The following is a 14,556-nucleotide window of genomic DNA, read 5'->3' on the forward strand; positions in this document are numbered from 1 at the left end:
TAGATACCCAAGAGTGGGGCTGCTGGGTCATAGGGGACCTGTATGTTTAGCCTTCTGAGGAATCTCCATGCCACTTTCCAGAGTGGCTGAACCAGTTTACATTCCCACCAACAATGCAGTAGGATTCCTTTTGGCCACATCCCTTCCAGCATTGGTTATTGTTAGTTTTCCTGAAAATGGACATTCTTACTGAGGTGAGGTAGAATTTCAATGTTGTTTTTTTTTTTTTGTTTTGTTTTTGTTTTTTTTTTTTGGTCAGTCCTGGGCCTTGGACTCAGGGCCTGAGCACTGTTCCTGGCTTCTTCCCACTCAAGGCTAGCACGCTGCCACTTGAGCCACAGCGCCGCTTCTGGCCGTTTTCTGTATATGTGGTGCTGGGGAATCGAACCTAGGGCCTCGTGTATCCGAGGCAGGCACTCTTGCCACTAGGCTATATCCCCAGCCCCCTCAATGTTGTTTTGATTTGCATTTCTTTTATGGCCATTGATGTAGAGAACTTGTTCATGTGTCTCTTGGCCATTCTCATTTCCTCTTCACATAAGATGATACTAAGTGAAATGTACTCCATGTTATGAAAACAAGGGTTATATCACTGTTGTAATTACTTTCAACATGCCATGTGAAGCCCTAGCTTTTCGTTGTTGTTGTTGATAATCCTCTTGTATCCCCTTCCTGTGGCTGTCTCCACGCAATCACTGTATCTCATCTGAGTGCCCTGGATATTGTATGTACTGGTATTAGAACTAGGGGAGGGAAAGGGAATATCAACATCAAGAGACAAAGGATTGAAAGACAAATGACTCCAAAAGCAATATTTACAAAAAAATTTGGTGTAACCCAACTGAACAACTCATGGAGGGAGAGGGAAAGAGGAGGGGGGGAAATGAGGGAGGAGGTAAATTATACAAGAAATGTACCCACTGCCTTACATATGAAACTGTAACCCCTTTGTATATCACTTTGACAATAAATAAGTAATTATTCAAGAAAAAACCTAACCTTCACTATTCCAAAGTGTTGAATTGGAGAAAGCATTATACAGTGAATGAGACTATGAGATGGACTTCTATACAATAAAATATTTTGGAAAATCAGGAAACTTGAGTGGAGCCTGTAGTTTAACTGGTTGTAGCATACCAATGTCAATTTCCTAATTTTGATGACTGTACTTGATAATATAAGAAAAATAATTTTATATTACAATATGATTATCTATAAATTACATATACTACAGCATTTGAAGACTGGCAACTTACTCTCAAATATTTTAGGGAAAACAGTTCTTTGTATGATATAGCTGTGGTTTGGATGTGGTTCAACCTCATCAAAACTCCTGTGGAAACTTAATTCCTAAGGCAATGGTAATGAGAGGTGCTGTTGGACCTTTATGTTTTTCTTGCAGGACTGATCCCTTGAACTGGTGATATGGATTGATTTCTGTGAGAGTAGATTGTCTTCAGGGAAACTTGGTACTCCCTTTGGTCTGTCTGTTGCACATCTACTCTTCTACATGCATCTCATCTGCTTTTCTATGGTTGGCATGAGGCCCTCCTCAGAAGTCAAGCAGAGGAGAAGCACTATGCTCTTGGACCTCCACAACTATGACATAAAAAATATCTCTTTTCTTTGGAAAGTGTCCAACAAAAAATTGATTAAGGCATGTAAAGCATATATGTATAATTCACTTGACATTACTTTAATAACCAAAAGGTAAGGGGAGAGAAATTACTATGGAAAGACACAAACGTGTATCGGCACAAATGTGTATCAGTCAGCATATGAATGGGAATGGTTATGATAGTGTTATCATGAATGCTCCCCAAAAGCTCATGTGTCAAAGGCTTTGTGACAACTTATGGTTCTGTTGGGAGGTGGTGGAATCTTTAGGGCCTAGCAGGAAGAAGTTAGGCCATTGGGGAATGCCTTGGAAGAGTATGTTGGTACTCTACCCTTTTCTCCTCCTCTTCCTCCTCCTCTTCCTTCTCTTCTTCCTCCTCCTCTTCCTCTTCCTCCTCCTTCTCTCTCTCCCCAGCACCTTTTCCCTAGCACTCAGGCCCCCAGTACTCCAGGCTGAGTGACCACCCACCTTCACAGACACCTTGTTGGAGGAGCTCCAGAGGCTCCCTCTCATTGTACCCTGAAGATGCCACTCTGTTCAATCCCCTAAAGCCTTTGTGGAAAATTGTTCAGAAGAGGACCTGAAGATGAAATATAAAGAAAAAAAAAAGAGCTCTCTTCTTTCTTGTGTCACATGGCCAGCTCCCCTTCAAGCCTCCTGTTGCTCCTGCTGCCTCTATGGTCCTCCATTACTCTCTTCTCACCCTTGAAATGGCAGAAATCACATTGAATCATGGACACTGGTGTACACACATCACTGACCCTGAGCTACTTTTGGCACGAGTTATAACCTATTCATCTTTTCTACCTAGGATCCAGCATAATACTTATCACAGAACAGGGAACCAATATACATTTGTTAAAGAAGAAAATGAAATATTACATAAGTGAATGGATGAACATTTAATTTATAACTACCTCTTCATACCATGGTGAACTTTCCTGGTACATCATAAAGATTAAATGTTTTCTAGAGTCAAATGAATAAATATCTAATGTGGCATGGGAGGATAGATGGAATAGATAGTAGGAGTGATATTTTTGTTCAGGGACTTAAGTCTTGCTGGCCATTTCAAATCAATCACTTAGTAAGAAGTTGTCTTCCTTGTTTTCTTAAAGAGCTGGCCAGGTATTCCTACAATGCTAGACTTACATTTTTTTAATTATCTCTCAACATAGGATATAAATCCCTTGAAATGAGTGACCAGGTATTTTATTTCCATGTAATGTCACATGGAAACTACAAAGTCACTATGTTGATTGATTTATTGTCATTTGGAAAATATTAATAGAGGCTTAGAAGTTAGTAGCCTTCAATTTGCTTCCTTAATACATACTTATAAAAGTATTCTTTGATATAAACTTAAATGGCATACAACTCATTACAAGAGTAAAACGACGAATCACTGACAACCTGAGAGCAGCCAAAAAGAATACATGCATAAAAGACATAACTGACAGTTCCCCAAATACATGAAAAGCTTTTCAAACTCAATAATAAGAAAATAAAAAACTCAAGCCACTGTAATGGTGAATGTCTTTAATCTCAGCACTCAGGAGGCTAAGACAGGAAGATTGTAAGTTCAAGGTTAGCCTGGGTTACACAATGAGATCCTGTCTCAAAAACTATGAAATAATGAAAAAAGAGAAGAGAAAAGAAAATGAATGATTCAATTAAAAATGGACAAAAGATTTGAATGAGTACCTCTCCCAAAATATACATATAGAAAGTAAGAATTTAAAAAGACCACTCAATATAACACCACTTTGGAATCATATGTTAAGTTGAATTAGTCAGCTTGCATTACTATAACAAAATACTAAGATGGCAAACTCAAAAAAGGAAAAGGTCTATTCAAAGTCCAGAGAACATGGACATATTCAGCAAAGGCTCCAAAAGGAGGATCACTCAAGGCATAGGGAGGATGTCAGTGATGGGAAGCGATCAGAAACAACTATGTAAATACATCTCAAACCAGGAGCTGAGAAAGAGTGGGTTGGGCCAAACATAGCTTTTATAACAATCTTCTTGAGAAAAACACCAAAGAATTTCAGAGAATCGCCTTCCAGTGCACACCTTCAAGACCTCTCACTCACCTAAAGACCTCTCACTCAGCCCCATTACAAAAAGCTCCCATTACTTCCCAGCAGCACTACCCAAGGGACCAAGGCCTGTGTTGTGGGCCATTGGTGTACATTCAACACCCAAACCATGACACTCGTGACATGTCAATTAGAATAGTTAAAATCCCAAACACTGACAATACCAATTACTGTCAAGTGTGTAAAAAATAAGAACTCTCATCCATTGCTGATGGGAATAACAAATGATAAAATTGGAGAACATTTCAGTGAATTTTTTAAAGCACAACTAAAAATCCTCATTATAAGATCTAGCATTGTAATCCTTGGAAGTTGCCCCAACTTTAAAACCTATTCACAAACAAAGACCTGCATATGAGGGGCTGGGGATATAGCCTAGTGGCAAGAGTGCCTGCCTCGGATACACGAGGCCCTAGGTTCGATTCCCCAGCACCACATATACAGAAAACGGCCAGAAGCGGCGCTATGGCTCAAGTGGCAGAGTGCTAGCCTTGAGCGGGAAGAAGCCAGGGACAGTGCTCAGGCCCTGAGTCCAAGGCCCAGGACTGGCCAAAAAAAAAAAAAAAAAAAAAAAAAAAAAAAAAAAAAAAAAAAAAGACCTGCATATGAATGTTTATACCAGTTGACAAAACTTAGATGCAGTGGCTAACTTTCAACAGTTTAGGGGAAAAGCAAGCAATAGACCAACTAGATAAGACAAACTATAATGCATCCAGATAATGCACTGGTTACTATAGAGGAGGGATGGCAAGGCAAGACACAAATCAAGAGAGAAAGTAGAAATACTTTCACTGTTATACTCACAATTCCTTGGCAAGAAATAGCACACCAGGTAGGGCCTCTCAGGGGAAACACTGGTATCACTTACAGTTAGGAGAGAAGGAGCTGTGGGCAAGCACCTGTGGTTTTCATAAGGAAGCCTGAGATAAGCAGGTATTGGAATGTTTGTTTGTTTTTTAATTTCAGAGGATTTAGGGGCATACAGATTGAGCCTAGTTGTCAGTACACAATAGCCTGGTATATAAAAACCGTAAAAAGGAAGATGGTTATGAAAGTGGACTTAGCTACTAAAGAACATTGAACTAACCTCTAGCTATGGATCAAACTTGGGAAAAGTCTATAAAACAAAAAAAACTGTATTATACAATGAAATTTTATTTAGCATAAAAACAAATAAGCTACTAAACTATAAACTACTTAGAGGAATATTTTTCTCTTTTATTTATTTTTTGTTTATGTGGTACTGAGGAATTGAACCCAAAGCCACATGCATGCTAGGCAAGCACTTTACCACTCAGCCATATTCCCAACCCTTTACAGGAATATTAAATGCATGTTTTTAAGTGAAAGATGTCACTCTGAAAGGGCTACATCCTGTATGATTCCAACTATATGACATTCATTCCAGAAAAGGTAAAACGATAGAGAAAGTTATATGGTCAGTGGTTTCCTAGGGTTCAGGGAGAAGACAGGTTGAGGTCAAGAGGTCTGTAGGGCAGTGAAACTATTCTGCATGATATTACAATGTCAGATTCATGCAATCAATTTATCAAAACCCAAGGATTATACAATGATAGAATGTACAGTACACCATATAATTATATATTTGTTTAAAAACTCCACAGAATATAGGACACTTTTATAGTATACACAGAACAATCAACTGGTAAAACACAATATTCTGCTGAAACTATGGACTTAGTTGATAGTGCTGGGACAATGCAGGCTCATCAATTGTAGCAACTCTACAACACTAATAGCATGCTGGTGGTGGGAAAGGCATAAGAGGGTAGGAGCGAGAGGTTCATGGGAATTCCCTGCATTTTCCCTTCAGTTTATCTGTGCAGATCATACTGTTCTAAAAAATAAAATATTATTTAAAAGAATTAAGAGAACTTGTCGAACCTTTCTTTGATTTGTAGCATTTCTGGGCCTTTATAAAGGAAGTTTCATCCTGTGCCAAGAAGCCCAAGTGTTTCTTTTACTCCTTCTTGTAGTGTTTTCAAGGTATGTGTTTTTATTTCAAGGTCTTTGATCCATTTGGAATTGATTTTGGTGCAGGGTGATATATAAGGGTCTAGTTTTAGTTTGTTGCAGGTGTTGAACCAGTTTTGCCAGCACCATTTGTTAAAAAGGCTATCTTTCTTCCATCCTGTTTTTTAGCTCCTTTATCAAAGATTAAGTAGGCATAGTGCTCTACGTCACTGGTCATAAAAAAATGCAAATCAAAACAACATTGAAATTCCACCTCACCCCAGTAAGAATGTTCTATATCAAGAAAACTAACAATAACAAATATTAGAGAGAATGTGGCCAAAATGGAACTCTACTTCATTGTTGGTGGGAATGTAAACTGGTTCAGCCACTCTAGAAAGCGGCATGGTGATTCCTCAGAAGGCTAAACACAGAGCTCCCCTATGACCCAGCAGTGCCACTTTTGGGCACCTAGCCAAAAGACCACAAACAAGAACACACTAAAGTCACCAGCATAACAATGTTCATTGCAGCACAATTTGTCATAGCTAAAATATGGAACCAACCCAGATGCCCCTCAGTAGACAAATGGACCAGGACAATGTGGTACATATACACAATGGCATTTTATGCCTCTATCAGAAAGAATGGCATTGCCCATTTGTAAGGAAATGGAAGAACTTGGAAACATTATACTAAGTGAAGTGAGCCAGACCCAAAGAAACATGGACTCTATGGTTTCCCTCATAGTGAATAATTAGCACAGGTTTAGGCTAGTCACAGCAGAGGATCACAAGAGCCTAATAGCTATGCCCCTATGAACACACAAAATGATGCTAAGTGAAATAAAATTCCATGGTATGGAAACGAGTGTTATGTCACTGTTGTAATTACTTTCAACATGCCCTGTGAAACCATAGCTTCTTTTGTTTATGATCCTCTTGTATCCCTTCCTGTGGGTGTACTCGTGCTATCACTGTATCTCATCTTAATACACTGGATACTGTATATCCTGGTATTAGAACTAGGGAAGTGAAAGGGAATATCAAAATCGAGAGACAAAGGATAAAAAGACAAACGACTCCAAAAGCAATACTTGCAAAACCATTGGTGTAAACCAACTGAACAACTCATGGGGGGAGAGGGAAAAGGAGAGAGGGGAGGGGAGGTGAGGGAGGAGGTAACAAACAGTACAAGAAATGTACCCAAGGCCTAATGTATGAAATTGTAACCTCTCTGTACACCAATTTGACAATAAAATAAAAATTAACAAAAATAAAAGTTATGTAAGAGAATTTGTGAAAGTGTTTTGGAAGAGTAAAACTGAAAAGGTACTTTGCTGTGCAAAGCAAGCAAGAGAGAATGGTGACTACTATGAAGCTGCTGTGAAATGAAAAGAGCAAAAGGGTGCATAGTGGAGGAACTCCATTACCATTTAAAGGTGAGCTAGGAAACAATGTCAGGTTCACAAAACATTTACTGATGGCCAACCACTACAAAAAAAATTCAAACAATGAGGCATCATCTCAGTCTCATTTAATCTCTACCTATTACTTGTGAAATTGTGTTATTGAGGTTAAGAAACTAAGATTCAAGGATGGTAAGGAGTTTTGTTTAATATGACTGATTTAGATAAGCAAGTTTGGCATGAGTCCTGTGATTTGGTTTCATGTTGAATAAGAACGTTGTTCTGTAGATAAACAGCAAAAATTCAAAAAGAAGATGGCTTCAAAACCCACCCTCTCTTGGGGCTGGGGATATAGCCTAGTGGCAAGAGTGCCTGCCTCGGATACATGAGGCCCTAGGTTCGATTCCCCAGCACCACATATACAGAAAACGGCCAGAAGCGGCGCTGTGGCTCAAGTGGCAGAGTGCTAGCCTTGAGCTGGAAGAAGCCAGGGACAGTGCTCAGGCCCTGAGTCCAAGGCCCAGGACTGGCCAAAAAAAAAAAAAAAAAAAAAAAAAAAACCCACCCTCTCTTGTGGTTTTGAAAATCCAACAATGCATGGCACAGAGAAGGGGAAAGTGCATAGAACAATTGACTTTACTGAGAAGTCATAAGGAAATCTCTACAAAAGAGGCAGCATTCAAGCTAGGTCATGAAAAATTAGTACAATTTCTATTGAACATAAACTGTCATAACGCGTATTTCTGATGGGAATGTAGGCAAAGGGACAGAAGTTTAAAGCTCATGAAACCCAGAGTGCATGAAGTATTGTCCTCATAGAGAGCTGTGGCGTAGAAGGTGGCTGGGGCAGCATCCCAGGGTAAAGATGTTCTGCTAAGGAATAACAGGGAGCCATAGGATATTTTAAGGGAGAATATTACACAATCAAATCTTATTTGTGAAAGAATTTTGTGATGTGGGAATATAAGTTACAAAGTCAGAGCTAGAAACAAAAAGTCCAGAAGGAAGAAAAGTAATGTGAAACCCAGCTAAAACAAAAGCAGAACAGAGTTCATGAGAGGATCTTTATGTTTTATGAAGTAATCAAGCTACAAGTACTGAGGTTTTATGGAGTTAGAAAAAATGTATTATATGCAAGTCTTTTACCTAAACTGTTCTTTTTATGTATTCCCTTCTCAGTATGATCATTGCTAACCACCCTAGGAAAACTGTAATTTCTATTAATGTATACTAATTAAAACTAATATTTTTATTTGTAATTTCATACCTGGATACCCAGTCCTCTTAACCTTTCCTCTATTTTTCTACAAAACTATCAAATATAACCACTAATATTCTATATAATGCACTTACAGGATTATTTATTTCCTATCTTCCTCCACTGAAATGCAAGCTTCATAAAGAAATACATCACTACTTACTTGATTTGTTCACTGATTATTTCAAACTCCACACAGGTCACATAGACCACATATCTACCACAGATACACACTTTTGTTTGTGTGTTTGGGTGGTGCTGGGGTGTTTGAACTCAAAGGCTTATGCTTCTTTGGCTTGTTTGCTTTACTGGTATTCTACCATTGGAGCCATTCCTCCAGTCTAACTTTTGGCTGAAGATTTTGGAGATGGACTCCAGCCTACTTTTCTGCCCTGGTTTGTCTCAAATTGCATTCTTACATATCTCAGCTTCCTGAATAAAGATATTCTAGAGTGAATGACTTAACACATACAGTCACTGGCATGCTTCCAGCAATTCTTCAAGATAGGCAAATGCCATGGCATAAAGCAAGGACAATCTCCAGATTACCTAGATACAAAATATTTTAATGGAAATATTTGTATGCCTACCTAAGTAGAAGTAATTATAAAAGGGTTTTGATGATTAGCACATACTAGCCTCAGACAAAGGTTCTATATAGAGTAAAACCTGCTATGTTACTGCATATTTACCTGTAAATTGGCTAAGAGATTAATAAGAATGCTTTAATGTGTAGAGGCTGATTCATAACAAAGTTCATGATGATTTGATGGTTACGTTAGACTTTCTGTACTTTTTACATATTGTATGTATGTTCATTTGTCTCTGTACTAGCATGCCTGAACTATGAGGAAACTGAGATGTAGAAGGGTGACTGGCTTGCCCAGTGATAGTTAAAGAAGCCTCTCTGATTCCCAAGCTTCCGTACTTCCTATGTGCCAACAAAATTATAACAATATCAAGAAAAGAAAGCCTAAGAAGCATTTATTCTTGGCTAGATGCTGTTACTCATTATTCATTAATGATATTAGATGCTAAGCATTAGTATGCCCATTTTCCACATGAAGAAATCTTGCATAGAGAGCTAATGTAAGCTAATCATGATCATGTCACTCATGTTCTAAAGCTGGAGCAGTGAGAGCCATGCCTGAGGGATGGTAGAGCTCACGCGCCTGGCCACTACTTCATGTAGCCACATGGGAAACTGATATTGTTCCAGATGGAGCAGCTTTGGAATTTTTTCTGAAAGTTTGCTGAGGTTTTGGGAAAGAGAAATAAAGGGGAGTGGGGGGAAAGCTTTCACAAGGCAAGTGCAGAGAGAAAATCATTTAGCAAATTAATGCAGTAGTTTGAAGAGTAGTTTGAGCAGCTGCCATGTGGAAGTTTCCAGACAAAACATCGGTTCTTTAAGCCAAATGCTATGTTGTGAGCATGAGGAGAATGTAATTATAAGATTTTTTAACTATAAAGATAAATCCACATACATAAATATGTAACTACAAGAGAAAAGGGCATATTTCTAGGAATATTACATTAAACATATCTTTTACTAATTAATAAGACATTAGCCATTCTAAAATTACAAGTGTTTAAATGTAGTGATTTTACTGGGATTTGATGTATGATTACTGAGGTTTATGTTTGAATAGCAGCATAAATCTTCACAGCCACTTCCCCTAGTGGGTAAACTTACAAGACTAAGACAGGAACAGGAATCACCTCATACGTCAGTTCCAGGGCTTCCAGACCCAGAGAATAGAGTCAGAAGCTATAAAATAAACAAAAAGCTGAAAGGACCTGAAAATCTATCTCCTTATCAAAAGTCGCAAGACTGATCTCAACAACTGCTACCACAGATGCTGTGGTTTTCATAAATGCCATCTTGCTACTTGCTTTGACCTGTATGTAGGGGTGTACCTAATCTTAACAGACCAGGTACTAAAGGGAAAGAAATTAGGAGTTCACAAAGAACTTCCATTTACATGAATTATCTTACTAGATTATGAATAATTTAAAGACAGTAAGTAGAACTAATCTATCTTTGTTACCCCAGGTCCCAATGTGAGGCCTAACAAGCAAATATCTGAGGACTACTGCCTATTGGTTTTTCCTATTGATCGGTAGATCTGTGATGATTCCTTCCTGTAGGGTGGGTTCAAACATACCAAAGGAATAAAGACAAAAGAATATTTAAATAACCAATTCTCTTCATGACCTACATGTAGAAAGCCCAGGAGGACTTTCCCAACACACCAAGTGATGATTAAAAGAAGCAAACTTCACTTATGTGACATGAAGATTGACCTCAGTAAATTAGCCTTTGGTGTCCTGTACTATATACCAATCTGATTTGAGTGCATGTTTGCACGTGGCCGTGTGAAAAGAATGTGACATATTTTCCCATTATGGGAATAAGAAGCACAGATAGAGGCAAACGTCCTCCAGCTGCATAATGAAAAGCAACCTTTTCTGTTCAGCAGTGAGAAATGTTGTCTCCCCCCAGCTTCCAGCCTGCTCACTGTGAGGAATAGAAGGAGAAAATGTTTTTCTCATTCTATTGCATTATTTCACCAGCAGTGAAGAACATCTCTGTCATTGCCCTTCTGAATGTCATGGATGTCTGCCTTTTTTTAAGTTGTTTTTTTAAAAAAAAATCTTAAAGTTAGAAGCAGAACTGAACTAAAAACCATGCTGACAAAGAAGATGCAACAAACTTACACCTTATATTTAGCTATTCATTTGCAAGTTGACCTTGGGAAAGTTATAAATTAAAAATACTGTACATTATCTAACATCTGCTTGATACCTCCCCAGTACTCAGCAAATGTTTGTTGAATTAATGAATCTGGCCTTTCACAGTAAAACACCAGATGTGAAAATTCAATACCATTGTTAAAATGTATTAAACATTCTACTCACCTGGCAGTCATACTACAGTTTGCTACTCTCCTCCTTCTTCTAGAACTAGACCCATTCACCTCCTTGCCATTCTCTTCTCCTATATACCACCAAATGACTGAACCCAGATTCTTCCTACTCCAAACACTCCACATTAGTGTGTAACCTGCCTTTAGCTGAAGAGCCTTAAGCACAGACTACAGGGTAATTGATTTATGCCCCATCCCCAGCCAGACCCTGCCTTGGATTCAGTTTCAGAACTTTCCTGTGTCCACTCATTTACTTTAAATTCTCACCTATCCTGCTATCCTGAGTCCTCATTATTTCTTTTCTGGGCTACTACAATGTCCCTTGTCCTCTGCTTGTAGTCTTCCTTTTTCTCTATTTTGTTCCACCCAGGCTGCTAAACCCCAATGAAATCTTACTAGCCAGTCACTGAGTTGTCTTTAAAGTTCCACTGCCCTACTGCTGCCTATAAGAATGAGTTCTTCTACTTCAAAATGGCACCCAAGCATCTTCACCTTCTCTCTTTCTCTCTCTCTCTCTTACTCTCTCTCTCCCCCTCCCCCATTTTCTCTCTTTCTCTGTACTGAGGCTTGAACAAAGTGCTTGGGTTTTGTCCCTGATTTTTATTGCTCAATACCAGTGCCACCTCTCCATGTCCAGCTTTTTTGGTAGTTAACTGGAGATAAGAGCTGCAGAGACTTTACTGTCAAGGCTGACTTGAACTGCAATCCTTGCATCTCAGGCTCTGAGTAGCTAGGATTACCTAGTCACTAGAAATTCTGGCTGCCTCATGCTCCTCATATACTCCATGCTTGTCCATGCATCCAAAACATTGCCTTCACTCTTCCTCTGTTACTCTTTTTTTTAAAACATTCCATTCCATTTTTTTCTCCTCCCAGAAATGTCTTCATCTCCTACCCTTTGACTGCCGCAATCAAAGTTACACATTCCTACCACTAAATTGACCACGATTCAATAGTCCATAAATAATTCTTTCTCTTGCAATAAAATCCACACTGGGAGATGAGTAGGATGTGCTTTATTCAGTTTGGATACTCAGCCCACAACAGGGTACATGCCACAAATGGCAAACAACATAAACATGCATTAACTAAAACTGAACTTATGGTTGCTGGTGTGTAAATTAGTGTATAACTAGCCAGAACACAATCAATGATTCCACCTCTTAAATTTCACTAGAACAGAAGCTTTACCTGCTCAATGCCAAAGCATGATTTGCTTACCTGCTGATGGCCAATATGATTACAAATAATGAGAAAGGTTTCACATTTATCATCTGTGAAAGTTTGCAGGTTCATATAATGACTAGAATCATAGCCACTTGTCCTAATGTCTTTACAGTCATGGAATGTGTTGCTATAAATGTGTTGTGTAATTAAACATTTTTGAATGACAACATTGCAGGCCTGGAGAACAAGTCTCTCATAGGTATATTCTCCATTAATCTCCCTGGAATTGCCATTTCTCTGTGTTTTCCATGTACAGAAATAAATGGCTAATTTTGTGGATATAAGCATATTTTCAAACAACTTGGACTATCTCCAAATACAAACAGTCACATGAGAATGAAATGACATGTCGCTTGTGGAAAGTAAATTCTTGAGGAGGTTGGAATTAAACAGTATACACTTTGCTGTACTTTCAAAAATTACTGCTAAGACACATCAGTGTTTTACTCCTATGTCAAATGAAGAGCTGGCAATTTACTGTGCAAAACACACAGATGGAGAAAACCAGAAAGGTGGTATCTCTGTGCTTTAACTATATTCCTCAAGGGTCATCATGAAGAGAGAAGTAATAATTATAGCTGAGGAGTGAGTGTTCTCTTGCTTCAAGTAGTGCTTTATAGGGCAGTTGTTTACTGCTAACTTTTGGTGAAAGACTAGTTTTAGTATATCAACATTTTATGGCCTGAGTGGGAGCTATTACATATGGAAGCTGACCTGACTGTTACTTATAAGGAAGCCAGAGACTAGTATTCAAGAAATAATGGTGTTCCCATTGCAAAGTCAGAAATCTAATTTGCCCTTGGAGATTATTTTGAGTAATAAAGGAACTAGCTTTTCACCACCTCTCTATGCAAGGACAAGGTATATGGTAACCTCTTTGAACAGCAACAAAAAAGGCAAGTACCTCCATCCAAAGAGTTTGTGAGTGGGCATATGTTTATGGGGTGAAATGGGTCATAGCTAGCATCCATGGCACGTGTGTATGTCTGTGTGTGAGTGTACGTGTGTGTGTTTGTCAGTACTAAGGCTTGAATTTAGGATCTGAGTGTCACCGCTTAGCATTTTCACTCAAGGCTGGCGTTCTACCACTTGAACCTCAGCTCCACTTCCAGCTTTTTGCTAGTTAATTGGAGATAATAGTCTGCTGGGCTTTCCTTCCCTGGCTAGCTTTGTTACACAATCCTCAGATCTCAGTCTCTTGTGTAACTAGAATTACAAATCGGAACTGTTGGCTCCCAGACCATGGGACACTTTAAGGGTCTGAATAAATACAAGGTAACATTCAAAGTTTTTGGCTCTATACTGAGAGAGTACATGCCATATGACTGTCTTTTGAGCTGTTATGGAGTTACTAATTGTGATGAAAACTATTTAAGACCCACATTTACTTAACATCTTCACAATGGAACTTGTGGTTGATTCATCATTTCTTTATCCAATGACATCAGTGTGATCTAAGACCTTATCATGTCAGATCTGTACTAATCTAACTGCAGTCTCTCTCATTTTTCATTCCCTTCTGTACATCTATATCGTACTTGTGTTTGTAGCTATGATGTTGATGGCCCAAACTGTTCTTCATCTCCTTTCTATTGGAAACTATTGTGTCCCTATTCTGGTCATATGTTTGGGCTTCAGAAGAAGATGCTGCTTGCCACAGATGCCCCCTCCTGGATATAGCAGTAAGCATTTGGCCTTGAAGAAATTGATCATCACATCCCAATCCCTGAGCCACTCACTTAGCTGGCAATCAGACATATTTGGAGACTTCTGCACTTATGAATTTACTGTAATGCTAAAGAGGCTTAACCTTGAGGGCCTCTTTACTGCAACAGGTTCCTGGGAGTGCTGGCTGTGCCTGCAGTTGTGACTTCAGTCATCAGGGAGAGTGAGTGATTGCACAAAGCAAGAAGAGAAATGGGAGTCTAAAACAGATTTAAGTTATAGAGGACTTATACCTAGCAACTTCGGTAAATTCTTTAAGGGATCTTAGATGATCGAGATCTGCCTAAATCTCCAAGGATCCAATAGTGCATGAGGTT

This window comes from Perognathus longimembris, chromosome 7, assembly GCF_023159225.1.
Source record: "Perognathus longimembris pacificus isolate PPM17 chromosome 7, ASM2315922v1, whole genome shotgun sequence".
Lineage (NCBI taxonomy): Eukaryota > Metazoa > Chordata > Mammalia > Rodentia > Heteromyidae > Perognathus > Perognathus longimembris.